The sequence below is a fragment of the Mastigoproctus giganteus genome, chromosome 1 (assembly GCF_048544385.1).
Source record: "Mastigoproctus giganteus isolate SK-2022 chromosome 1, ASM4854438v1, whole genome shotgun sequence".
Taxonomy (NCBI): Eukaryota; Metazoa; Arthropoda; class Arachnida; order Uropygi; family Thelyphonidae; genus Mastigoproctus; species Mastigoproctus giganteus.
Window position 1 is genome coordinate 59299995 of NC_143575.1, and position 27285 is coordinate 59327279.

The 27285-nt window shown below is 38.8% G+C and overlaps 1 protein-coding gene across 3 annotated transcripts in view; it reads left to right on the plus strand.

Moving 5' to 3' along the window:
- LOC150090827 (uncharacterized) overlaps window positions 1–27285 on the plus strand; it is a 147848-nt gene that overhangs the window by 38017 nt on the left and 82546 nt on the right. The window contains exon 1 of one of the 3 annotated variants that reach the window (XM_090380225.1): window positions 25932–26044. The exons of the other annotated variants lie outside the window; for them this stretch is intronic. The gene's annotated coding sequence lies outside the window, so the exon portion shown is untranslated. Of the gene's footprint in view, window positions 1–25931; window positions 26045–27285 lie in introns of those variants that run through there. 3 annotated transcript variants of the gene reach the window in all.

Sequence of the window (27285 nt, forward strand, 5' to 3'; positions counted from 1 at the left end):
GATGGCCCATAATTCGCATACCGTTAAAGATTTTTTAAATTTACTGTATTTTTATTTTTTATATTATTTATTTATTTATTTTTTATTAGTTCATTAATATGGCTGGAAAATTGATTTAAATTCAATAACAAGGCTACCTAGCTTCTTAGGCATTATTCCCCCCTCCCTATTTTTTTTCTAGTGGGCCATGTTAAATCTGTCCTCTACGATAATATGGCTGTGAACTATCTGGAAATTGCAAAATTAAATTAAGACAATGCGGAAAATTTACTAGACTTGTAAAAGTGTAGCTATCACAGATAAAGAGAATTAATAAATTTAATAAATATTTTGAATGGTCACGCTTTAAAAAAGTTATTGTAAATGTGGGATATTCCTGCACGTATCTAGTATATATACTTAAATGATTTTTTATAGAAATTTTAAGACGGTTGCTCTCTCTCTCTCTCTCTCTGGAGAATTGAATATTAATTGGAGAAAATGAATGGAACAAAGGAAGAGAAGAGAATTCTCACGAAAAGAATGGAAGAGAATCTGAAACAAACTGTTGGATAAGAAGAGAAACACGTGAATTAGGCAGCAAACACGAATAAATGACATTCTTATCAAAACTAAAGAACTGAAATGGACTTGGGCAGGACACATAGCTCGAAGACATGATGACAGATGGACTAAGAAAATAACAGAATGATACCCAAGAGGAGCTAAAAGAAAACCTGGACGACAACAACGGAGATGGATACATGAAATTCAATAGTTCGTGGGTAGTAAATGGATGGCCATTGCACAAACAGAAGGAACTGGAAAGTTCCTGGAGAGTCCATCATCCTGCAATAGATTGAAAATGGCTGATGATGATGATGGGGAAAATGAATATTAGTGGGTGAGAAAATCTTAGCCGAAGTGATGCGCATATTAAAGTGGCTGCCTTTTTTTGTTCAGTTACAATACCCCCAATTTCTTCGTAGTATGAACAAACGTTTGCTTCCAAACGCAAGTATCATACACTGAGTGATCACTGAATTTTGGCCACCTACCTAATACTTAAAATAAATTTTCTGTTTATACTTCGGGATGACCAAACGATCAGGGGAGTTCACAAGATAGACAGAATACAAGAAACAGCCCATCACTGCTAAATACAGTGCTGTTTCTTGTATTCTGTCTATCTTGGGAACTTCCCTGGTCGTTTGGTCATCCCGAAGTATAAACAGAAAATTTATTTTAAGTATTAGGTAGGTGGTCACTTCGTAGGTCCTCCTTTTTCCCTCAGTACCGCAGCTATCCGACGTGGCACTGATTAAACAAGATGTCGGAAGCGTTCGGGAGGTATGGCCAACTAAGCTATGTGTAATGCGGTCAGCAATGCAGGTATGGAGGTGATTGGTTTATCCAGATGCCTGATACGCCTTTCCATAGTGTCCCACAAGTGCACTATGGGATTGATATCGGGGAAGCTCGGAGGACAATCGATATGCTGGAAGTCAGAACTGTTTTCCTTAAACCATTCCTGCACATCAAGTGCCCGATGGCTCGGCGTATTGTCATCTTGGAAGACACCATCGCCATTCGGGAAAAAGTGTAACATAGCGGGGTGTACAGTCAGCAAGCAGTTGACGATAGTGGAGACCACTGATACGTTGTTCCACATGCACCAGGGGTCCAAGTTCCTGTCAGTGAAACATGTCCCACACCATACAACCGCTTCCACCGGCCTGCACTTTTGATACCATGCACGATGGATCAAGAGCATCATGTTGTTTAACCCAAATCCGTACACGGTGTGGAGTAAATAACGTGACTCATTCGACCAGCACACCTTCTTCCAGTCTTCTAACGTCCAACTTGCATGCTCTTTGCACCGGGCGAGTCTTTTACGCCGATGAACCTTGGTTAGGAGTGGATGCCGTAGGGGTTGTCTGCTGGTATAGCCCATACGTGCGACGCATGATCATGCCAGATAATTGTTCCGGGTTGGCCCATGTTGTATTGGGTAGTCAGCTCTTCAACAGTGCTGCGCCTGTTCGCCTGTACGAGTCATCGGACGCGGCACTCACCTCTAACGTCACCCTTTCTCTGACTTTTGCAGTTTTGCCGTCGGGTCATTGTTTGACCATTTTGACGCCAGTTCTAGTACACTTTAACAACGGCGGCTCTCGAACACCCCACCAGTTCAGCGGTTTGGGAAATCGAGGCACCAGCTCGTGGAGCACCCACAATCTGTCCTTTATCAAAGTCCGATAAATCCTTCCTTTTACCTATCACTCTCGGAATTTTACTACCTACTGAACCACTGACACCTTATCTATGCTACGTAGGTCGACTAACTCCCCACTCTCGTACCTCACGTGGTCAACGGGTCACATTCATTTTTCATAGGGGTGGTCATAATTCAGTGTTCACTCAGTGTATATTGTGGTGGCACTTCACCACGAGTTTCCTTGGTATTGCACTGTTTGATAAGAGAAGCATATTGCCAGCTTTACCGAGTGCTTTTTTGAAAATCTCGTCTTTTATCAGTTTATTAAATATATAAATAATGAATTTTTTATTCTGGTAACCACAGAAGACAGTAAATATTGAAATATGTCTTGTATTTCAGTAAAGGAAGATATGAGTAAAATATTACAAATGTTTGAATGAGCATGTGGGACTATTGCCTTAAATCACTGTGGGTCAATGGAACTCGTGTATTTTAATGTTTTTTTTATTAAAATTCAAGAGGGAAAGTAAAGTAGTAGAAAAAATCTGAGTGAACATTACATTGTGGAGTGAAGGAAAAACAATTAATTTTATATATGAGTAGTTAATTAGTAATTAATTAATTGGTAAAAAAGTGACTATTAATTTTCAAGAATAAATAACTAATTGAAAACGCTGAAAATGGAAAATTTCAGTGAATTTAATCAAAAACGGTGCTTATGTTTGTAATCCGATTTTGCGTTCTTTTGTTACCTAACTTGTTATTTCTGCAATGTGGTGTACATTGTACGTTTATTAAAAAATGTACCGATCATCAGCAAAGTTAGCAGTATGTCTCGAACATGGTTTTTCCGAAATAAGGCTTTTTGAGTTCGTTCAATGCGTTTGTCCATCATCTGTTTTCGAGAACTCGACTCTCAATGACAGATTTTCGTGAAGTTTTAAGTTCGGCCCTTTTAGAAAGATATGTGATTTGTTAAGTCATCTTAAATTTCATTGAAATCGGGTAATAGAAATCTGACAATTTATTTTTTCGTGCATATCTATACAGAGACTAAAAAAATCCTAAAACCGTTTTGGTAACTTCCAAGAGAAATGAATGCAGGATAATGCGCTGCACTGGAACACAGTCAATAACATAAAATACTCACGTGACACCATCGACATTAATTCAGAAAATAAAATTTATTAAAAAACAAGAAATGCGTATTGATTTGCAGAGTACTGCCCCACACATTTAATCTTTAAGAAGATGGCTCAGGTCTCTTTAGAGCAGACTTTCTTTACAAATCGTTCTTAATAATTGGCAGCCAATGTTAGCCTGTAGTGCCAGTCACTAATGATGTACAGGGAATATGCAATGGTACCGTACCTTCACGGTCTTGCTGCGAGAGACAGTATGATTGAAAACAAATATGCATCTCCTGTGTCCATAAATAAATATATTTGTTTTAACAAGTCTATAATGGAAGCCACCGAACAGTTTTTTGATCTATATTAATAGGGTTTCTGATTATAATTGCTAAGGTTGGCAAGTATGTTTTACTCCAGTTGGGTATTTGTTCAGATCATTTAATACGGTAAATGATTCTTTTCAAAATGATTAGTTGTAACCTCCTCTAGCCTATGTGGTGGTGCTTTGAACCCTGGCGTCAATCCACAACTTAAAATTATCCGCATCTTGTTTTGGAAAGAGGAGGTTCGAACAAGTAGTTTGCAAATTCAGATGAAATCCCTTCATTCCCATCCACATAAGAATGTTTTTAATTGTTCATCATGCTATGAGGTTATTCATAGTATTGTATTATTTATTTCATTATATTGTATGATATAATGAAATAAGTCAGCACGATAAAATTATGTTCCATACATTATATCTTGATAGGATGGACTACATTTTCGATGTAGTCTTCCAGTTGCCACTTCAACGACAGTCCGCAGCCATTCAACATTCTTCAACAGGTTCTCCTAGTTTACTGCTCTCTGGCAATTCTGCATTGTGATTGGAAATTCCGGAACACCTTGATTTCCTCACCTTGTTGGCTTTCCTATCGAACTGACTTCGAAGTAATCTACGAAGAGCTGAAGGGCGTCTTCGTTGTCCGTGAAACAGCCAGATGTCTACCTGTGGGGCAAAAGCTAATGCAGTCAGCTTTTTTGATTTTCCGAGCAAATGCTTCATCACTGCTATGCCGTTCTTACAAATCGTTGGCTTGTACTCGGCACTAGCAGAAGTGGAAGAAACAGCTTCTGAGTTGTACCTCAACAAATGCTTCTTTAACGCTGAATAAATGCCTGTTCAGAATCAACCATTACTGATGTCAGATATAACTCTGCCTGCAACCGCTTTTCAGCATTCAAAGCACTTTTGTAGCTCTTCTGCCTTTTGTGTGATATTAAAATGTACACAGAGGGCGGATGGATGTTCTTTTCATGTCATGAAGGTGTGCAATTGGCAGATGAGATTGGAGATCGTTGAGAATTTGCTGTCGCTGTACCATTCTTTGCAGTTCTTCAATGCAGTCCATTTGGTTCTCGTTATCACGGATCATTTATAGTTGTTTCTGTCAACGCAGCAGAAAATCTTCTCCATGGGTAGTTTCCTGTGTTTCTCAGGTAACTAAAGTTCCTGTATGCTCGTGGGGATAACATGAACCACATCAACCGTAGTCCTTGCTCGCGGATTGATTGTACATTGGGCATCTTGTCTGTCCGTGTGCTGTATTCTTTTGTCTGTAGAAGTGCTTGTATTCACGGGCCGATTTGTATGTTCTGCTGCTTATAAACTGGGAATAACTCACCGGGGAACCTATCCCTTTTCCTGAGAACCTATCGCTCCTCCTGAGATCAGCTAAAGCGAACCCTACAAATGACTGCCAGACGACAAGGTACTATGCGGACTAAGCCCCCATGAAGGGCTACTTTGAGCAATATTCTTCATCTGATCCATTGATTGCTTGAGACCAGCAGACGCAGCATCTGGAGAGCGGTTGTGGCTCGTCTTATGGACAATACCGCTGGTCGATTCGGAGGAAGTAAAGTGGCATCTTCCAGAGCACCTCTGTATGTGTTAATCCAAATCACTTTGTTTGTGATGCAATTACACATCAGTATTAGGTTTAGCATTCCACACACCAATAGCATTCTATACAGAGCCAGAAATGGGAAATTTTGCGAAGTCGAAAAGTCAACAGGATAATGCGTACAGAAGGAAGTTAACGCGTATATTGTCATTACTTATGACGTACCCGAACGTCGTTCCAAAATTTCCAACCCTGCGGGTAAAAAAATGGATATAATCACCATCACCGTCCTCCGACACAGTTTGGAAAATGCTCTGGTTCAGATCCCGCGGTTGATATGAGAAATTTTTATGAGCTTTTTTTTTTTCTCAGCGTGGCCGAATTAGTCGGTTTCGGACAATGATTACAGATTTTTTTCTCCCGGAAACTCAGGTTTTTCGTCTAGAAAGCAGCAGACCAACTGAAGAACACGCACAGTTAGACACAGTATACTGACACCTCATGGCCTTAGTTACTTTGGCGCTTAGCACACACATACTTAACCGAACCTAATGGTATTCGTAATTCCAGCATTCCAATGTTCATTCTGAGCCCTGAATGCACAACTAACAACTGCAGCAGCACTACATTTCTCTTCTTTCTTCCTTTTCTTTATTCTGTATATCTCTAGCGCAATTTGTAATGATGTCGTGTGAATTCTCCACTGGTCTACCCACTCACCAGGTTTAAAAAATGATGTGTCACTAAGTACCGTTATTGCTTTTATGTTCTTTGTGTGTTTTTCTAGTTATTCTATCCAAGAGTGATTATTTTGACTGGGTTATCTTTTCAGTGTTATTAATACGTAATATCACTGAGCTTCAGCTGTACTGTCTTCCAAAGAGACGCCATCAATACTTCAAAAAAAAAAAAATGCTGAGTAGTTTTTCTTTGTTAAAAGCAGCGGTTCTAATCGCTGTTCCTTCCCCTTCCTCCAAAAGAAAACTCTTGGGCACGCACCTTCTTATGGCTTTACATTATAAGCAAGTCGTGGTTTTTTTGAAGTCAACCAGTGCTTCTAATGACCGACTTGAGATCTTTCGAAACATGCAATACTTTTCTCTCTTCACTGCGGATCATTTTAACTAAAAAAAAACCCCTCACTTATGGGCGTGATCTTCGAACAAGCACCTCATCATGGTGAGATTCATTTTGTGGTGGATGTTCTGGCTTCTCACCTTCAACTGCCAAAATTGTGTTCACTCATGTAGGGTTTAAGGTGCATTAGCGACTTAGACCATATTGCGCCGCATATATTACATCTGTAAATTGCGTGTGTTCTGTAGTCGATTTGCCTGTTTGTTGCACGAAAAACTCAAGTTTCTGGGAGAAAAAACCATGGTATCATCGCTCGAGACCGAGTAACTCAGCCAAGCTGCGAAAAAGGTCCATAAAAATTCCTCGCATCACCGAGGGATTCGAATTTGTGGAGAGGACTATATCCACTGTGCTGCTGTCTCATATTTCCACCTTGGTTCATGACAGCAAGTTCTCTCAATTTGAAATTGTGATATATACTGAGTATGCACGCGCCACTAACCCTATCAAATGTTTCTCGCGTTTTACAACAACGGTTTTTATTAGATTCACCCTCACATAATCTAATACAGTAGTTCATTATGGTTTCCAGTGTTTAAGATATGCATCATTTATAAAATATCTAATATCGATGCTTTTTTCTAAAAGCTTAATAAATTTATTTGGTTTTCTGTTGACTATTTAGTATTCGCTCAAAAGAAAGAAAGAAATTAAACTACTGTATATTATAACCACAATGATTGTAGTGATGTTAGGTAGGGTAAAATTTTCGAGCATTACATCAACTCTTTAATATTTGTTTAATCACAACATTTTTCTCATAAGTCTTTCAGAAGGACTGCAGTGTTTATGTATGGAGTTTTTGTTATCATTTGTAGTTCCAGCCGTCTCCTGGAAGATCTCTTAATTTGCCCAAAGTTCGTTCCAAGTGGATTCTCTCACGACCCCAGAAATTTGGTACCTCATCATGAAGAGAATTAGGGAGACTTGCATTATTGAAATCTTTCAGTGTACTATGTTGGGTGGTAAAAAAGGTTAAGTTGAGTTGTCGTTGTAGGGTTTTTAGGAACGTTAGCGACTAAGGCCATATTGCTCGGTGAATAGTGCCTGTGTCCTGAAGTCGATTTTCTGTTTGCTGGACGAAAAACCTGAATTTCCAGGATGAAAAACCATGCTACCCTCGCCTGAGACCGACTAACTCAGTCACGCTGTGATAAGCGCCAATAAAAATTCCCATCGACGGGAATCGAACTCAGGTTTTTCCCGCCCCGTGTGAGGTGGACGGCGATCCTACCTACGAGGGCGAGTTCCTGTTAAAGACGATATTAATTATGCAAGAGAGAAAATCCTCGTGTTTGACCTTAAACATCAAAATGTATTATAGCATTTTAAAACGTAACGGTATGTTTATATACTGAACATTCAACTGCACATTTATTCCTCTATAAATAAAAGAATGAATATTTTACAATAAATATCGGAACTCATTCTTTTCTGAACTGTAATGAAAAGTTCATTAAAGTTCAAAAATGCGCCTTTTTTCTTTCGTTTATCTTTCTTCTGTGCCGATAAGCGCTCTCTATCTTTCTCCACACACAATACAACCACAAAACACGGAGTTGATTTAGGTGTGGCATTTCTTTTACATTTGTAGGGTGTGAGACTCACTGAAGTAAATGATGATGTTGTCTTCCGAACTTTAAAGAAAATTACTTTCGCTGAAATAGCCTGCAGGGTTGTTAGTGCTTATTTAGCCCGCTGTTTATCCTCTCTGTGGGCTAAGAAACGAGACCACAGCTATCAGAGACCACTTATATTTGCCAGATTCTTCACCATATGAAGTTTTGTGGTTTTAAATTTGATGTTCCCTCAGGATACACGTCTTTCAAATGGGGGGATAGATTTTAGAAATTATGCTGTAGCGATAATATTCGTGTCACGAGCCAGTGTAGATCCCTCCCCACATTATTCTGCTAGGCTGCAATCATTAAGGGTAGGTGTGGCTTCCGGTATTCAGAATGCTCTGTCTCTTCACTTAGGAGCCTTCATGTCACCCTACAGGATAGTTTCTCCCGTGATGCTTTGCGCTGCTGATAAGAGTTAACTACATGGAAGAAGTTGGGGGGAGGGGGGTATTGGGTCCATAATGTTTGAAGGAACAGGCATTGTTCTTGCAATTTAAATATCGAAGATTGCGTACACTCTTAGTGCAAAAGGTGGAAAAGTTTTAACGAATACTGCAAAGGTTGCAATTCCTTCGTAAATGCCAAGGTAAGGCAAATCATCCAATGGAACGTTGGTTGCTATAGCAGTAAACATTCCTGACTCTGCAGATACAGCCACTGATAAGTTAGCTTGTTTGTAGATAATGTTTATGATAATGAGCTTATATGATAGATAACCTAGATTTATTACTCGTTGAAGCAGCGATAATTTGCATACATACTAATAACGCTGCTTGCATGATAACCCAACCATATTGTAGCCCAAACGGAATGAAAGAATTTCATTTAACATGTATTTTGTACTATCCTAGCTGATACTGATCTGCTAGGAACCAAAAAGAGAACATTTTTTTGTATTTTTCTACAGAAACTACTGTATATTATCATGATGAGCAAATGTTTAGTTTTGTCCCTTATATTTCATTTATGGTGTATTTTGATGCGTGTCAAACATTTTCTCAGAATTCAACCATCAGTATTAACGCAGAGCGAAAAGTTAGACTTTCGTGTATTAAACTATTTTATTTTTTAAATTCATTTTATTAGTTATAATTCATTTTAATGTATAAATTTAATCGATATATAAGCTAAATTTATATCGATTTAAAGCAAGCTTATACAGCATTAGCCGAAAAAGAAAAAAGAGACACCTCCCATTTCACCTATTCATTCCATCTAATAGTTCGTCTAGTTCTTCCTTGAATTTATTTAATATTACATAATTTATTTACTAATATATAGTAATTTCTGATAAGTCTATTTATCAACTGCGGTACCCTTCGATTCCAGTTAATTCAGCTCATAAAATGGTTCATGACTTCTATTATTAAATTTCATGAATTTAAAGATGATCCATTGTGGAGTCTATAAGTCAATTCTGTCACTTTTTTGCTTTAATAAACTCTTTCTTTTGTGACTGGCTGGTATGGAACTGTAACCGGTCAGGCAACGACCCGTAACTCTGGTCAAAACAAACTGGTTTTGAAGCGCTGAAAATTATACATTAGCATATTTGATGATGTCATTCATATTGCATATTTTATCTTCACCGTAAGGAAAATTGTTTGCAATTATTGTAATGATCCGATCAGCAAAGTGAACAAGTGGAAGCCTCAATGAGTTCAAAAGTCATAATGGAAGTGCCCCTGTAATTTTGGGTGGTCCCTCTAGACAGTTATGAAAACAAATAGGATGGCCACACAATCGATTTATACCTCCAGGAACCGTATACTTCAACGGACCACAAATGCATGGATATCGTGGGGAAATTACAAAAGAATAGAAAGCTTCCGCAATGGTGGGTCTGTTATGAAGTCTGTAATTTCCTTTTCAAACAGAAATTGGTAGGATGATGAAAAGGTTGTCTTCACATTCTTGCCTGCCTCGCTCAATAGTGGCTTTGGAAATTTGGAGTGTATGTTTTGGATCTTTCCTGACCACCATGCTGTCTGGATGCCAAACTATGCATTGAAGGGGGAATTTCAGCTTAAGCTCGCTTAACAACAACTTTTCCTAAATGAAACGTCTGTAAGCTTTTAAGAAAATGGTATGAAATTATCTGTATTATAATAGTCATCCATTTTTTGCCTTTAATCAAGCTATATTTGTTCGTTTTAAAAATGTATTAGAGATAGGGTGTAGTATTTATTATATCGGTTACCAAACTTAGAAGAGGTCAGAGAAGTAGGAAGGATGAAAACAGTGCCGGACCAAGGTATTTCAGCACCCCGGGCAGAATGATTTTTCGGCGCCCTCTACTGAGGATATATATTTTTTGCCTCGTTGTTCTTCTGTTTTTGGCGCCCCTTAAAGAATGGCGCCCGGATAGGAGCCCTGCTAGCTCGTACCTTAATCCCGGAACCGAATAAAAAGAAAAAATAAATAAATAAAAGAGTACAGAATATCACAAAATTCTTTCTAATGCAAAACATAAAAGTAAATTACAAGTTATGATTAAAATGCATTAACTAAATATAAATGAATGGTCACACCTTATTAATGCGCAAGAAGGATCAAAATTTTGGTAAAAGGCTAAAATGTAGAAAAGTATGAAATTGAAGATTTTGCAAAGACAGGGGAGTATTAAATAACAGTATGCGTTAATACCACAAAGAATTAAAAGGGATAGATTATCACAGCTAACATCAACATCATCAGGGCACTACAGCATCATAATCTCTCCGAAAGACAGCGTTTCTTACCTCCATACCGATATAGACAATAAAAGATTTAAAGTTAATTCCTGACAAATTAACAATTGTAATGAATACTCTCTTAATTCACTTTAGCTTAGTAATCTATGAAGTTAGTAGTGTAATCCTTTTGGTAATTCTGCTGCTTTGTTTCTTGGAATGAAAAATAAACTCATTAAAAATTAAAAAAATTCGCTGAGGCGTTTTCACTGTAACATACCGCTACGCGAGATGTCAAAGGTGACTATAAAAATGGGAGTCGACTTATACGGCGAATATATGATTAAGCACGAATATTCATGGCACAAAATAGAGGTCGACGTATACTTAGGAATATATGACATGTATACAAAGAGTACTGACAGATTTTTCAAACTAATATTTGCCATGAATATTTGTGCTTGTTGTTGTTGTAGTAGAGTTTCAGGAACATCAGCAACTAAGGCCATATTGCTCCGTGTGTAATGTCTGTAAATTGCATGTGTTTTGAGGTCGATTTTCTGTTTCTTGGACAAAAAGCCATGCTACTCGACTGAGGCCGACTAACTCAGCCACGTTGTGAAAAAGGCCCAAAAAAATTCCTCACGCCATCGACGGGACTCGAACTCAAGTCTCTTCCACCCGGTATGGGAAGGACGGCGATCCTACCAACTGTATTGCCCACGACGGCGAGTATTTCTTGTACACATAGTGTTTAGGGTTGACTGGCACCGGTGGTTTTCCACAACTCCGCGATCAGTGTTGTTTTGTTGAATACAGTACCCTCTAAAGGTCAGATAGTTTGAGTGAAATGTGGTTTATAATGTTAAAAGTTAAATGTGGTTTAGTGTACTATAGGGTTATGTTGTTCATCTGGCCTCTTAACCTATGGGCCCATGGAACATTACCGACTCCTAATTACCATACCAGGCGTGGGGAGCAGGACCAGGACGTAGGGAGATCATGCTATGGCTGGGCATTCCCCAGAGTCACCTGAGCTTTCTGGAGGAGCCCAAGTAAAATTATTAAATGTAAAGTGGGAGAGTGAGGGAGCTGTTTAAGAGGGGAGGGTAAAGTGGGTAGGAAAAGAGGAAGACGAAGAAGGAAGTCGCCCTCTATTTGAATTTTCTTCAACATTATTTAAAAGGTTTCAAGAAAATCTTAAGAAATAAGGCTATCCTATTATCCTTCAGAGTGTTTAGTCCCATAAAAAAATAAAGAGTAACCGATCACCCTCTCTAGGTTCACTGTTTCCATAAGCAAGAACAGAAGGAGCGGGGAATTTTGAGTCTGTGTGGTGAATGATGGTTAGAGGCAAAAGAAAGTTTAGAGTGTGAGTGTACTATAAGAGCTTCTGTACGCAACTTGAAAATAAAGAGTAACCGATCACCCTCTCTAGGTTCACTGTTTCCATAAGCAAGAACAGAAGGAGCGGGGAATTTTGAGTCTGTGTGGTGAATGATGGTTAGAGGCAAAAGAAAGTTTAGAGTGTGAGTGTACTATAAGAGCTTCTGTACGCAACTTGAATGGGTAAGAAGTCTGAGTGGCTTGTCGTGAGTGATTTCAAATTACCACTCATTGATTGGAATTGGATTGATAAGTCGAAGTGTGGGGTCACTATTTTGAATAAACTTGACTTTTCTATATGAATCTATCAAGGAGAGCACAAGGGACACTAATAACTGTGGTCTGTCATCACTTGTGATCTAGGTAATATCACAAATACATTCTGTGAACGGCAATATAGAGCGGAGTAACGATATCCAGTGAGTTAAGAAACACATGATAAACGGTGCAAACGCCAATGTGTGCGTAAACGCATTAAATGACATAAAATTATGCTTACGATGTACAGCTCAATATGATATAAATCCACCACGGTTGCGTATACATGGAACTAAGCGTATCGGCATTGATTTTTACACGCGTCGAATAGCCTCCTGCTGTATTTCCCACCAGCCTCTTGCTCCTAGTTCCACAGATTATATCCGTGGTCTCTGCTGGCTGCGGGTGGCTCCGTATATGGCGTCCAATCATGGACCACATGTGCTCGATAGGAAAGATATCTGGGAACCTGGCTGGCCACACTACAAAGACACTGAGAAAAAATGCCTACACTATGCGTCCGGGCGTTGTCCTGCTGAAAATAGCGTCAGACACCCCAGTAAGAAAAGGACAGAGCGACAGGTTCCAGAATCTCGGCGAAATAGCGACGAACAGTCAGATTTCCGTTGACGAACACCGACGATGACCGACTATCAAAACTGAGGACTTCCCACGCCATAACACCAGCAGGGCTTGCAGTATGTCGTTCAACAATAGCTCTAGGATCATTGCGTTCACCACGTCGTCGCCACTTGTGTATGCGACAATCATCGGACCCCAATCAGAAGTGGGATTCATCGCTGAAGACCACTTGACGCCATTCTGTATCCCAGGTAGCCGTGCCCGGCACCATTCCAAACGCTGTTGACGATGAGCGGCGATCATCTCATGACTCCTCCCCAAGCTACTGCTCTGCCTGAACAGAAGCACACATGGTATCACAGTTTTACATTATAACTCATGTCGCTCACGTGGCCACACCCAACCACCTAAAAATATTTAATCTAGCAGGGAATGTTACCACCCCTGCCCCGAGAAGGAAGATCTCTACTCTCTAACAACTTAGAACATTAAAGCTCTCCAATTACACAGTTTTAGTGCATTTGATAAAAATTTTTCTGAATTAGGAAAAAAAAAAGAACCCAATAACATTAAGATAGTCACAGACAGAAGAAATGCAAATAAACGCGAATAAATGGAAGTAGTCTCGAAGAAAACTGTGATATCGGGGTGATAACGCGCTGCTTCGTTGTTATTGTACAGGGTTTTAGGAGCATCAGCAGCTAAGGCCATATTGCTCCGTGTATACTCTCTGTAAATTGCATGTGCTCTGAGGTTAATTTTCAGTTTGCTGGACGAAAAACCCGATTTTTAGGGAGATAAAACCATGCTACCCACTCCTGAGACCAACTAGCTCAGCCACATTGTCAAAGAAACCCATAAAAATTCCTCACGTCATCGACGGGACTCGGACGCAGATCTTTTTCACCCGGTGTGGGGGTCGACGGCGATCCTACCAACTGTGCTACCCACGAGGGCCACGTGTCACTTCATTGAGTATAAAGACTGCACAGGCTGTTCTATTGCAGTAATTTGAAGCGAGAATAGGGTCTGCGCAGGTGGCATAGTGGTATCGTTACCGTCCCCCCACACCTGGTGGAAAAAGCCTAGGTTCGAATCCCGTTGATGACGCGAGGAATTTTAATGGTTTTTTTTTTCACTCCGTGGCTGAGTTAGTATTTTTCCCCAGAATCTGGGGTTTTTCGTCCAGCAAAACAGGCAAATCGACCTGAGAATACACGCAATTTACAGACAGAAATACGGTTTTATGTAATCAATTACGGGTAACCCTAATATAATAATTTTAATTTTTTGAAGCCAGAATAGGGAAAATGAATAATCTGTTAGACGTTGAAAAAGGTCTTATCGAGGGTGCACATTTAGTAGGAGCCACGATTCAAGAAACGAAAGACATACTAAAGAAATGTTTTGTTGGCACGGACTGAGTCCGTTGATACCGGTGAAAGGTCGAATGTCTTCCAGCGAGTACCTGAATTCCAGTCTGCTGCACCCTGCAATGTTACGCTTTTATCACGAACGTGATGGCCACTTTATGCATGAAAATGCAACAGTGCATCGTGCCAGAATCGTGCGGGAATGGTTCGGAGAGCATAACACGGATTTGCGCTATCTTCCCTGTCCCCCACATTCATATGATTTTAATGCTATTGAGAATGTATGGGATATGCTGGAGAGAACTATTCGGCAACGAAGTCCTCTTCCTTCAACTTCTTAGCAGCTCTTCGATATTTTGCTGGAAGAATGGTCACAATTAGACCAAAATGCATCAAAACACCTAATAGAATTATTAGGTGTTTTGGTGCATTTCAGCAGTGATTAGCGTCCAAAATGGACGATTAGTTTCGTGGCTATCGAAACAAATGAGGTTTTGATAGTCACACATAAGGGCAAAGGTATAATTTTAAGAAAGGGAACTGCTTTGGCCTGGAGCTTCTTAGTCTCCAACTAAGACGAAGTATACAAAGTCATTGAATTATACGGAACTTGCATGACATTCACCATGGAAACCACGAGTGTTATCTATTTCATTCCTTCACTGGTATCTCTATAATTCCATTAAGGAGATACCAAACAGGGAACTAAGAAGGATATAGTAACTGTAGACCGCTCAATTGATTTTAGCGGCAGGGAAGATTATGGAATCTGTGGTCAAGATGCATTACCGCAGAGGTTCCCAAACTTTCTCGGTTAACGGCGCCCTTAGTGTCCCAGTAATTTTTTTCACGGCACCCGTAGGGCAAAAGAAATACCTAACAGTGGTTTTCGACCTTTTAATATATACTTATATAATAATTTTATTCTTTATATAGAGGCATTAAATAAAGATCAAATCTTGATCACCACAAAATTAAAAAGATAGGGTACAACGAATACCGTACATCTTTTTATAATGAAATAAATGTATAAATTTCAAAAATAAATAAATAAAATAAAATTCCTTACGTCATCGACGGATCTCGAACTCGGGTATTTTCCACCCGGTGTGGGGAAGACGGCGATTCTACCAAGTGTGCTACCCACGAGAGCGAAATCTGTAGATAATACGAAGGTGGGGAAGGTAGTTAACGAAGAAGTTACGCTGAGACCTCTCGCAATGATTATGACTGGCTTCGGAAAATCTCGTTTACGTCTTACTCTGTTTCCAAATGTTTCCATCTGGGAAATAATAAACCGAGAATAACTTATCCACTAGATGGGTAAAGGTGGAGAGAATAAATGATGAGAGACACTTGAATGTTATGATTCAGTCGCATGTGAAATTTATCAAGCAGAGTGAGCTGGTGTCCAAGAATCAGTTTTATCAATGGTCCCCTGTTCCTTTTCATCTAGGCGAGAGGTCATAGTTTCGTTATACAAGTCAGTGGTGAGATTGCGCTTGGAATATTGTATTCGGGTCTGGATGTCGCATCTAAAGAAAGACTTCTTTGAAAATGTCCAAAGAACTCGCCTGATGGGAACAACAAAGGAACATCCATATGGAGAAAAACTAAAAAGTTGTGGATAACAGAGCTTAGAAATCAGGCATCTCAAACCAGACTTTCCTAAGGCGTTAAGAGGGGTGGGTTGGTGGAAGAAGATTTTTCGAATTAAAATAGAACACAATAACCAGGGCGCATAAATACACCCTATTGGGGAGAACTAATAAACTCAAAATTTGATTTTGGACAGTCTGTTATTGATAGAAAGCTTGACTCTGAGTGTTCGGACTGAAACATGTCGTGTTCGGGCTATGAAAAAAAAATTAATAATAAATAAATAAAACTCCCATTTCATTTCGAGGTGAATGTGATGTAATTATATGTGTGTGTATTTGCTTCTTTTAGGACGTATATAGCTTTATCGTGTCCCACGATGTTTTAAACAAGGGTCTGGCAGTCTTTCCCAACATAGGAGCAACTTTAAAATTACACAGTCATACGCTAGTGTAGAATTGTTATAAGTTTTCATTATGAAAAAACAAATTAAGTGGGTAGTTAAAAGTTTGAAGTGAATTTTTTAAAACCAAATCAGGCAGACAAATAACTGATGAGATTTCTGGCATTTGGTGTTTGCTATAAAATTATATTTTTACTTCTATGCACCGTCATTGACTATTTGTTGGTCCCTGTTTTAAACTACAGCGTTGATAAGGTACTAAACTGGAATTTTGAAATTTGTACAAATAAGGTAATGTAAAAAGTTCATTTTACGTGAAAGACTCAAAATTACACTTTCATTTCCGGATCAGAGATTTTGAAAAGGTGGTGACTCTTGCTTTCCATTGGAATAAATAAATTGCCTTCGTGGGTGGTGGAGGTTGACAGTCTGATGAAATTTAAGGGACAGTAGATCGGTACCTTCTGTCGGCTGAAATATTATGATAACAGGGTTCATGCAACGACATCTGGTTGTCTGAACGTACGCTTTTTCTTTTTTTGTCGAAGTTTTTTTATCAACTTTCTGATATTTTTTTTTTTTTTTGGATACTATACGGAATAATAACAGATATGACGATATAAATATACTTATCTAAATAACCGATATTTTAAGAGTAGGGGCTGGGCAAAGACGGGTAAACCTCAGCGCCTTTGGTGGTCATTTTTGATGTAATGTAAACTCTAAATACAGTATTTTCTAACTTTCTAAACAACATTTTAAATTAATTTTTTAATATAAATTGTTGTTAAAGAAACTGTTTTCTATACGTATCTATTTTGTTGGTCAAATGTGTCGTTTTAGAGGATCTTCCACCCTGTAATTGGGCAAAACAGGGGAGGGCGTGCATTATTGTTATGTAAATTATCTGTATATTAGACAGCGGTGTTACTAAACTTTGGAAAGGACCGCTAATACAATAAATAAAATTTAAAAAAATATGTAAATTGTTGTCTAGTTAAACACTATTGTCTCTATATAATTAAATAATTAAACATTTATACCTTTGTAAGTTTGATTATTTAATTCAGTAAGCCGACCGGGCTAGCCGGGTGGGTAAAGTGCCTGCCTGGCAACCCAAAGGTCGAGGGGGTTCGAATCCCGCCTCTGGCTTGGATCAGAGTAGAAAATGCAAAAACCTTGGGAGGTGCAATATGGCCCCAGAAGCCGATGCGCCAACAACTAACAAAAAAAAAAAAAATAAATAAAAAAAATAATAATAATAAATAAAAAAAATAATAATAAATAATTCAGTAAATACCCTCGTGGGTAGCATAGTTGGTAGAATTGCCGGGTGGAAAAGACCTGAGTTTGAGTCCCGTCGATGACGAGAGGAATTTTTCTGGGCCCTTTTCATATCGTGACTGAGTTAGTTGGTCGCAGGCGAGGGTAGCATGGTTTTCCTCCGGGGAATTCGAGTTTTTCGCCCGGCAAACATAAAATCGACCACAGAACACAAGCAATTTACAGACAATATACACTGAGCAATAAGGCCTTAGTCGCTGATGCTCCTAAAAACCAATCACAACAACAACAACAACTCCTGGTTGATGGTGATCTGTTTTCATCAGTTTCTGCGGTCTATCTGAACGTTTCACAGCTGTAGTAGTACCATTATGTTTCCATTTGGTGCTGGCATCAATCAGTGTTGATCTTGGGAGTTGCAGTTTTGCTGCAATGGCACGAACAGATTTATTGTTAATATGGCATCCTGTGATGACTCTCAGTTGGAGGTTTCTGAGTTCACCGCTTCTGCCCATCTTTTGCATTTCTACATAAGCTGCCATACATAAGGCACAATACATGTAAGGAAGTCTCGAAAGTATCGGCAATATTGCTTCTCTTTATGTGATCACGTGCTTCCAGTCCATACGCCGGTGTTGACGTGGATGGATGCAACTTCAGAACTTATTATTCAACAGTTGCAGTGTGTTAAAAAACGAATTTCGGAATACATTTCCCCAAATTTCTGTTTGACTTCTGCATCCCTTCACAACGAAACAGACGTGCCACCAAAACCACAATGGCGTCAATTGATAGCGCCATTTGCACAACATTTTCACATCCAAGAAGCTCCCTGTTTACAGCACCACTGGTTGAAGGGTAGTGGGATACTGTGGAGTTGGAGGGGAGTTAAGATTACATATCCATATACATCACCTGAGTGCGTATGAGACTTCCTTACTTCCAGCATAGTGCAAATACACGTACACAGAGACTTTTCGCGTACTCTATACTTGCCAGCGCAACTTTTAACCATGGGCTAGGAATTTTTTGTACCAGAGTACGGGCTTTCAAAGTGCTTACACATAATGGTATGTTGTCTGAGGATCACATCCCATAAGCGCACCAATGAGGGAGTAAAAGCTCCCATGAATGTTTCGTTTAATATTGTATAATTGTACTGTCCGATGTTGACGCCTGTCAAAACTGCCAATGTGGAATGTACTTTGTACTTTGTTTGCAGTCCTAATGAAAGTTTCCACCAGGTCCTCTGAAGGTTTGCTGGTTCATTCCATGATATATATTAAGCCCACATAACAAATTATGTTCGTAGTTGTGTAAATGGTCATTATTGAGTTATTCAATCCTCCATGCTCCTCGGGTTATAGACATTACTTCAATTTTTGGTGTACCATTCCGCCTGTATGCCCGCATTTCTTGGGGCCCTCAGGATCACCCGAAGATAATCGGGAATCACATATTACAAAAAAGTTACTTTAGTGTTTAGACTTTCACTCTTTAAATTACCTAGTTATGTGGTCTTCACAAGATCGTGTGAAAACGTTTGCCTTTTAGAGCTTTTTTTTTTTCCAAGGTCAAGGAACCAAATAAAAGATTCTGGTTTCAAGGAGAATGTCTAAGCCCCTCCCAACAAAACAGAAAACAGATGTTGGAATAATCGATCCTCTCGAACAATCAATAATTCTGCTAACGGATACTGTAGTCCCAAAACTGCCCAAATCTTCTGTCGAATGTCCCTATTGAAAATATTTCAAATATCCGTTAACCTGAACTGCAGTAGAATTATGCAAATTTTTTCAACTTTTATAAATTCAGTAGCAATTTTCTTAATATCCATCATATTTAATTTCTGCTGTCAATTATTAATGATTAGTAGGACTTCACCCCGACCGGTTATTCAGTTAATTCGTTGGCTTTAATTCTCAAGGTTAGAGCAAGTACAGTATTTGAAGAAATCGTTTATTTTTATTATAATTCTCAGAATATGACCGTGAACTCACAAGACCTCCGTAGGTGCTCTGTACGACGCGAAATTGAATAGCTAAACGCTATCAGGAGTAGTGTTAATTTAAATATATCGGCTGATTAGAAATCACTTACTTTCTCTACAGCTAATAAGGTTATTACTTCGCTCGTGACCTGGCTGTCAGCTAGTCTAAAGATTTGCATAGATGCCATCACATAGAGCAAGAATATCGAGCGAAGTAGATACAAAATGTCACAAAAAAAAAGGTGCCACACTACTTCAGAGTTCGTATCTCCGGTCCTTAATCAAGAAACGTGCTCTGAATAGTTTAACCCCTATTTTGGCAGTTCTCGTCCCTCGTATAAACACGACTTCTTTGAAATCCAGTTTTGGATATTACAAGAGTTCTCTTTTGTGTCTCGACAGTGAAATATCTTAGTTGGTCTCTCCAGAATTGGAGGCGTTATTTGTAAACGACTGCAGCGACCTCTTTGCCATTCACGGAGCAGGAAATTTTTAAACACGCCTTCGAAGGAGATTCCAGGGAGATTTTTATGGATTGTCCCTAGTTTTATTGTTGTAGCAAAATTTACCACACCCGCATTGTTTTATGGGAGTTACACGTAATGGCCCGTGTTGAAGAATTGACGGACTTAAAATATAACATATGTAGCCATTTAGCCGCTCCCTTTTCACAACGAACACGTATAAACAGTGCCATTTCCATTCTGGTGCTACCTCCACACATTCGCTGGATGGTGTGATTAGATTTCCGCTCCCTAAACGTAAAGATACCCCGAGACTTTTAATAAAGCGTGAGAAGGAAGGGCACCAAGCTCTCGATGAAAGGCATACGTATCGTCTGTTTACCGAGATTCTTTTTCCTTTAATGTTCCTTGGAGACATCTTATCTTCTAAAAGGACACTATATCACCGTGTATTTTATAGAAACCCTTCTTTCCCCGTGCGTTTTAAATCAGCTCGCATGTTCTGCTCTTTGTCAATGGCTTCTACCTCAATCCGTACTGTCTCCTCGGAGTGAAGCTGTTAGATTTTATTTCGGTTTATTATTGTTTTTAGAGAGTTCTGTGTCAGGGTGCTGTCTCTTTAATCTTTATATATCACGACAATTTAAAAGAAACGTTTCAGTTAATGAAATTGAATAGAGACATAATTCTAACTTTCTTTTTACGTGTGGCTAAGGTGTGGCAATTTTATTACCAACCCACCCTCTGTTAAAAAGGTCGCAAACCTGTCTGAGCTGTAAAAGCATTTAAAAATGAACTTCACTTTGTTCATGTTCCTTTTTATTCGACTCGGATCAGAACTGGGCCGGATTTGTGTCCACGTCGCAGTCATCCGAACTGTTCCTTAACTTCCACGCCAAATTCAGCAATAGAAGGCGCTGGGATTTCATATATATGTAAATTGAAATTAAAAATGCAATTTAGTTTACGATATAACAAAATGTTATTAAAAACTATTAGAAAATTTAATGAAAATTGTTACAGAACGTTCTGGAAGTGTCTGCCTTGTTCGTGTACGCGCATGCGTTCTTTTTAGCGTGTTTTATTTTGTGCAACCATATGAAGGAGGGTTGTCGTATTTGGTACATTTCTCTCTTTAGATATTTATCACTGAATGTCTCTTGACATTGCAAAAATTATCTGGATGCAGAGTAATATTCCAAAATAGCCACACATTCTTCTCCGGGAAAAAATCTGTGGTACTCCCAGCACTAATAAATGCGGTACTGCTTTAAATACCACTGATTTCACAATGAAACTGTCTTCAATAAGGCATGGACTAGTTTCAGATCTGTTGTTGAGAATTTCTTGGGGAACAACAAGAATCCGGATTACAAGAATATAGTTGAAAATATGTTGGCAAACTTCAGGAAGCTGGACTGCAACATGAGTATCAAGGTACATTTTTTACACAACCACATCGACTACTTCCCAGAAAATCTAAGAAGTGTTAATGAAGAACAAGGTGAGAGGTTTCACCAAGACATTAAAGACGTGGAGGTAAGGTATCAGAGGAGGTGGAAGTCAACATGATGGCTGACTATTGGGTGCCGAAGAGGGGCTGTAAAGTAGAAGGATCTGCAAGAAAATCAAAGAAAAGAAAATTGGACCCATCGTAGATCAGTTTTTAAAATGAGGGGTGAGTGTTAAGTGGCCTTTTATATTTCTTTTGGTGGCCGACAAAATATGGCATGCATGCCATATATATCTGCTATTCATGTTTTAGATGAATTATTAGCAATTTATTGTATGTAACAGCAATATTTATTGACTAACACAGAATGCCTAGCATTTTCTCTGTGCAGAGGAAATTCTGGATCTCGTATAGGACTTTGGAAAGAGTCCAATACATCTTAGTTTTAAATAATTGATTGTTGATGGTTTTATCACATTTGGAGACCATCAGTTGTTGACAGTCTTCCAAATATGATACTTCGGCTCATCATAACAGCTGAAGCCCTTCTCACATATGGCTTGCATCTGCTCCGAACGCCTCCTTCCATGCGTGGCCAGTCACTTGACCAAATCTTTCACAACCTTCAGGAGATAAAATTAAGGCCTACTGTTAATAAGTTTCAATCTGATCATTCGCCGTTTGCAGGTGTATTCCACTCGGTGACGAATGTTAGAACAGAAGGCACTTCGCGAAATGGGATAAAGGGAACAAGTCTAATCTTTTCCGTTAAAAGACCCATAAAAATTCCTTACTCCGTTGATGGGACTGCATTCATTTATTATTAGCTTTGATTTGAGAGTTAAGAATTACACATAGTTCTTTCTTTCTTCTTCTTTTAACGTTTATCAATGTTTGAAATTGAAATGTTTTCATAATATGTTACCTTTATTTATTACTGATCGTATTTATTGAAATAAAGCTATCACGGTGGTCATAACCACCGTGATAACTTCTTCCCTGCGGAAAATCTGAGTTTTTCATCCCACTTATTCTAAAACGGCCAATTAGTCTCTTGAAAGATCTTTCCAATTTTATAAACGTCTTAATTTTACAACCGGATTATTCCGTTCAGGATAGCGATACTGTTTTTAACAGGTCATAATAATCTTATGCAATTATCCTGCCCTTAAACTGAGAGGTAACAACAATTTCTAAGCTCTTACAGAACCGCACGAAATCACCTTAACTGTCAACAACAGAATCATCACCGCAGACCATCACAAAAATTCCAACAAGAAGGTTTTATTAATGGAAACCAAGAGAAACAAAGCCATTAATAAGAGCCCGGAGATACAAGTCAATCCTTTCAGGTTGAACCTGTTCAGGGATCTTTCTGCTAATAACACTATGTATCAGTCAACATGCACTAACAAAGCGATCAATTACATAATTTCCAACCAATCACGTGTCATATTACAGCAATCTGATCACGTGTTATACGACCGCCAGTTTCCTGCTGTGTTTTGTTGTAGCTCTTTGAAGAGATTCATAGTTCTAAATGTCCTGACGAAGAGTCAATGTATGTTTTGATTTAAAACGTCGTATGGTCTCTATACCTTTGAATCTGATTTATTACATCAATAAAATGGAACCAAAACTTTGCTTCTTCTGTTATTCTCTCTTTCTAAATATTTCACTCGTGCTTTGCAAGCCATTTGTGACATGACGTATGATTATCCTTATGGGAGCGAGGATGGGGTTCGAAATAATGTGCGTTATATCATTATACTTAGAACAAGGCTTGAAGCAGTTTGTCCAGAATGTCCTTCTTTCTGTGGTTATTATCACAAGATGACAGAGGAGGATAGCAACCGGTGGTTCACCTCACAGCATCTCCTGCAGCACTACCGAACACCTGGATAGCATACAATTATCTTACGAGTGGATAATACACCCTTTGATTAATACAAATTTGTGAACGGGACATTTTTATTTTAACTACTTTCTACAACGTATGACACCCATTTTAAGAGGAATTATGTGGCATACACCTCACTGCGTGCTGTTTTCTTTCCTCCACACATTCTTTTAAGATTCTTTGTCTTTTATTATGCGATATGGTCATGGTAATCAATACATCTAACGAGATTTCTTCACACAAAGTCGATTTTTGTTTCTCTTGTATTAACCATACTGTAAAATAGCGGGAGAGTTTACTTCCAGTTATTCTCGTTTATCGACTAGACAAGTTCTTTACCTCAGATTTATATCAGTTATCTGAGTCTGCTCCTTTCAACATTCGACCCTCCTTGCTCGTAACAGTACTTTACTACGCTTTCCTGCACTTACTGAAGGCAATATGTTAACCCCTACATGGAAGACGGTAATTAATGGGGCCGTCCCTTAAGTTGACCTTTGCTGCCCGAAGTTCTCGGGTTTTAATTACCACCTATGCCTCTCTGAGTAGGGTGTTTAAGTTTCTGTAATAACTAGGAGGTCCAAATTAATAGCGGGTTACGTCATACATTCAAGAATTTTTGGAGTCATAAATATTCCAATTTTGCATTTTAAAATAAAAAATTTAAATAAAAAATTGAAATACCTTCCGGTTCTTGTTGATAAAAATATTATCAGCAAGAACCGAAGACAGTCTTACAGCCTGCCAAATTTTACTGCGAATCCAGTGGGGGAGAGGACCGGGTCAATATTGCCCAATGTAATATTTTTGTCGGTCTTACTCAATTAGGTGGGCCACGCGCTCCGTTTAAGTGTAGTGTTTTTTAAATATTTTAAATTTTTTTTATGGTTACCTCAAATACAAAAGGTATTAGAACCTTATGGCACTCTTTTACTGTAGGGGTCAAAAGTTGAGAAGATAAAAGGTACGTACACGATGGACGCGAATTTTTGTGGGTAGTATTTTCAGGAAATACGCGTGAAGGAAGGTTGTTTGAAAGAAAAGGAGTAAAGGAAATAAACGAGGAAGAGAAAGGTTAGTGCTGTCAGTTTGGATTTGCGCAGTGAAAGGACAGCGATTATTTGAGGCACGTGATCGAACTGTTCTGGAGAGAGAGAGAGAGAGAGAGAGAGAGAGAGAGAGAGAGAGAGAGAGATGTGGAACTGCAGATGCCAATTTAGAAAAATATAGCTCAAGGAAGTATCTGCAGAAAAGGCGTACGGAGAAACTGAATGCCATTTTTTTTGGGTGATGGGTGTGGAGAGAGCTTATAGAGTCATTGGTCAATAATTAACTCGACTTTCCTCTTCTGGAAAATACAGCAGTTGAATAAGATAATTTAAAAGACTACAAAAAAGCAGGAGTTAAGTCTGAAGAAAAGATTTTAAGAAAAAGTGGAGAAATGTCTTTCTATCGGAAAATCAAGGGAGGCACTGAATGGAATGTGTTCATTATGGTTGGAGGAAATGTACGAAGATCATCGATGCATTTGTTCTTAATTGAGGATGCAATGCGACGCTACTCTTATGAACTTTATGATCCGTGTAGAGCTGGCAGTATCGATGGATAGCATTTGCAACCTGCGATTTTGAAAAGACTCTAGAACACCATTTGGACAAGAAGCAAGCTTTCTCCTATACTATTACAAGTTTAAACACTCACGCATTCCATATTACACAAACTCCTTCAGATAAATTCTTTAAACTACTTTTTCTCAAGGAGTTTATAAATTCTATTGAAACTTCTTATGCTATTACATAATTAATAAGATTCTGCTTATTAAAGATTAATAGTAATTAAATTAAAATATGTAATAATTTCTGACAACTATTCTCTGGGTCAATTTAGCCCGAATGACCTGCGTAATTTTGACTAAAAACCAAAATAAAATTTTGTTTATTGTCGCATCTATCGTGTTGAAAAGAAATATTTGCAGAATTTCAACTTGACTTCCATAGTTTTCAATTTAATAACATCCATCTCTCTCTCCCCTCGAATTGCTAATCGACAGTCGGGCATGTCGATTAGCAATTCGATTTTTTTAAATATTTATTAAATGGGCTTCCTTTCACACTTTGCACGAAATCGAGTTAAGTTATGCAAATTGAATATCACGTCCCCAATGGAAAGATATCCATACTCCGTTCTCAGAGGACTGTCACCTAATACAATTAAAAAGAGTTTATTGAAATGTGTGCAGGTTGGGCGGATGGGAAGAAATAATGGATGAAGAGAGTTAACTTCACCCTGCTATTTCCTTTGAGTTTCGAATTCTATAAAGACATTTTCAATGCGACGTACATTAATAACACGCTATGCAACTAAAAGTTATTGTGGAACACCCCTCTAAATACTGGGAATAAAGTAATGCCGCGTACTATGCGCATACAATTTACATATCGTTAATTCGCAGTGTACACGCAGGTGCAAGTTGTGTTTTCTCAGCTGTCCACTAAGGTGCTATCGGGAAGGTAAAGTGAGTATTGCGAGAAGTTCGTCAGCTAACGCAGCTTGGTAGTAATCGAAAAACGTATGGGTTACAGAAAGTTGAAGCTTGGTGTGGCAGACCCAGTGAGGAATAAGTAGGGTTTACCATTATGCACTTCAACAAAAAAGCGCTGAAGTTTTAGAAGGGAAGAAACCTGTCTGATCAGGTGAGATTTGGCTTGTCCGACCATTATTAATATTATTTATTTGGTTGTTTTCTTTAGTCTTGCTGGAACAAAATTGAAGCTTTTCTGCTTTGTAAATAGAACCGAAATTATGCAATCGCTCAGGTGATTGATGTAAATGCAAATAAGAGTGTTTTAAAAGAGCCCTCTGAGTATGCTTCACTCGCTCAGTTCGATTGTGTACGAATACCAAGAAAATTCGATTAACGTTTCATAGTATGACATGGAGACACCGTATGAGTAATTCTATGCGGTGGAGAGCGGTTGGAAGGATGGAAGCTAGCCGATCTCAGACAGGGGTTCTGAGATCGGCCAACTTCATACAAAAATAATATCCCTATTGTTAAGACAGTTCCAAGAAGTATTCCAAGAAGTGATCAACCTTGTACAACTACTCATTTCCAGAGCAGTTGTACAAGGTTGATCATTGATCACAATATTGGAGGATGACTTACACGAACTGCCGGACAATGCATGAGAATGACAGCACAACAACCCTTTTCGGATGAAATGTTCAATGAACTGTATCTCGCAGGCTGCAAAGCGGTGGTGGGAGGAAAGAGAGAGATGACCCATGATTTTTCTCTCACCTCTAATGTCGTGAATATATCATTTGGACCTGAGAGCAGTAGTCCAACGGGTTGTTTACGATGAGTCCAATTCGCGAAGCATCTTCATCGACAGACAGAGAAAGGGACCTAAAACCATCATGGAGCGCTAGAGCGGGGAAGATGGTCCGAAGAGATGGTGCAGACATAATTCACCCCTCAGAATCTTACACGAGTCACGAACTATTCTCCTGGAGGAATACTATTGCAGTTTCGTCATTCGTACCTTAACTTTTGTCCACCAATGTATGATGCAATCTTTGCTTTATTTATTATGGAGAACTGTGAATAATTTAAAAAGACAAGACAAGGCAATTCTGTGTTCGCTAAGGTTACATAGCCCCTGTAGATCATTTTTACGTTGAGCCCACTTATTGTAATTATGATCCAGATTAAATGAAGCGTGGGGACAACATTAGTTATGCAGTTAACAAGAAGGTTATAATTACTTTATTGACATCTCTTTGTCTTCGCTTCTAAGGTATGACCAGAGCGTCATCTCGGTGATATTGAAAATACGAAGCAGCTCATTTCCTAAAGGATTTTAAACAATTTTTTTTAAAAGATGTCAAAGTCCTCAGCGTTTAGATATCACCGTTCGAATGAACAGGCAAC